Below are 2,276 nucleotides of genomic sequence, written 5' to 3' on the forward strand. Positions count from 1 at the left end.
TAAAATTTTATTCTTGTACTTCTGCACTGCTTTCAACCTTGTTTTCATTGTGAAATCACATATTTGAAGTGTGCTAAACCACTGACATTTGTTATCCTGATAGTGCCTGAGAAACCAATGAGTTACATATTCTATTTACGTTTAAGGATTTTCTTTTTGTTCTTAAAGATAGGTCGAGTACATCCCCTTAACTACAATGAGGACAAACAGAAGAGTATTTGGTTTTCCTTTTATAAAACACTCAAAACTGTCAATGGTGGAGCATTAGGCTGAGCCTTCATTACTCTGTGTGGAAGCTGTTAATGTAATCAATCAGGAGAGTCATTCAGGTAAGGGAAGTGCTGGCTATTCAGAACCTTATTAACACACACACGCACACACACACACACACACACACACTAAAAGGAACCACTGGAGGAGATAAGACAGAATTGATGGTAGCTCCAGAAATAGCACCTTAAGGATCATCACCCCGACCAGTCAGGCTGTATATGACTCACTCACACACACCCTCCCCTGTGGCCTCCTCCCTCTCTTCTATATCACCCTTTCTCTCTCTCTCTCTCTCTCTCTCTCGCTCTCACCCATTCCCCCCCACCCCCCTCCCCAGGGATGGTGACTCACCAATACGTTGACGGCATGAATCCCAATTTGAGCAGATGCAGGGAGAAGAGGGAGGTGAAGACATCACAGACGCTGAATTAGATCACAGTTCACACTATAGCTTCCTGTTCGTGGGAGGCAATTTCATAGTGACTTTATGAATCCTTGTTACATGGGAAGAAAGAGCAGCATGCTGTGTATCATATTCTTGATCTTGTCTCACCTATAGTTCTACCCAAGAAAGGTGCTAAAGACACAAAAGCATTACATGCTAATATGTTTGCACCTTGGTTCTAAGACATGATTAATACACAAATGATTGTATATAAGATATAACTGTAAGTTTATTTTTTCTGCACACAGAATTCTCCTGCACACAATTCAACAAATGTCTGAAAACACCTACAGCTATGGTCTTGCTCATCATGTTGTCATGGTGTTATCTTTCTTCTCATCTCTGACATCATCTGTTTACTAACAGGCTCTTGCCTTGAGCTTTAAATATCAGATTGTACGGAAACATTGACATTATCACAATGCTGACAAAGTGTACTGGTTAGGCAAACTCCTTACAAGGCAACATCGACAATACGTTAAAAACACATTTACTGTGGTACCTATAAGCAGTGGCGATCCTAGAGTCTGTTTGGGCCCTAGGCAAAAAATGAATTGGGGGCCCCTACAACCACCAATGTCCTGATGTTCTTCCTCATTCTTTCTTCACTCACAGACAAATAGTTCCTCTTCATTTTCCTTCAGTGTTTTCATTGACAAACTTACTTTTAAAGCAGGGCAATGAGAGTGAGTGCTGTCAGATGGGGCCCCATTCAGGGAGGTTTCATTGTCATTGCAAAATTTGCACATTTTGAGTCACTGCTGTGGTATTCAAGTATTCAGCCCTCGGGGGCCCCTAAGTGGCCAGGGGCCCCAAGCAGTTGACTGTCTTGTCTGTTGACAAGCAGCTCCTCTGGCTATAAGTCTGTACAGCGCTTTCTTTAACTATTTCTACATTCTGTTTCCTTATAAAAAAAGGTTATAGAAGATAAACATTGCACCATCAACGCTACATGTGTTTTACGGTTGTTACAATTTTTTTGTTTGCAGATTTTCTTGTAAAGCATTTTTTTTTCAGCAATTAACTAAAGACCTAACGTTATGCAGTAAACTAGTAACTAGTAGGCCTACAAAAAAAGTACCTCAGTAATAAAAACACAAAAAACTAAAACATAACTTAGCATTTCATAAGATAGCATTGCATAACATACCATAACTAACACAACATACTGTAACCGGTTTAGCATGGCATAAGGTAGCATAGCAATCCATATCAAGTTCTAAATTACAGCGTAGGATAGCTAAGCATTGCACAGAATATAAAAAAGCATAGTATAGCATAGCATAACCTAGTTTATCTTAGCGTAGCATAGCATAGCAAAGCATAAATTAAAATAAGAAAATAAAATGTTATCATGGCATAGCACAACCTTACACATCAAAGCACATCGTAGCATAGCATAGCATGGCATTGTATTACAATTCTACAAAATGTTACACACCATGCACTTTATATTTTATTGTGAACTTCATTATTTTATATTTTTTTCATAATGTATTTTCTTTAATGTAAACTCAAAGGAAGGCAATAGTGTAGTATAATAACAATTATCATTGCA

This window comes from Labrus mixtus, chromosome 11 (genome assembly GCF_963584025.1).
Source record: "Labrus mixtus chromosome 11, fLabMix1.1, whole genome shotgun sequence".
Lineage (NCBI taxonomy): Eukaryota > Metazoa > Chordata > Actinopteri > Labriformes > Labridae > Labrus > Labrus mixtus.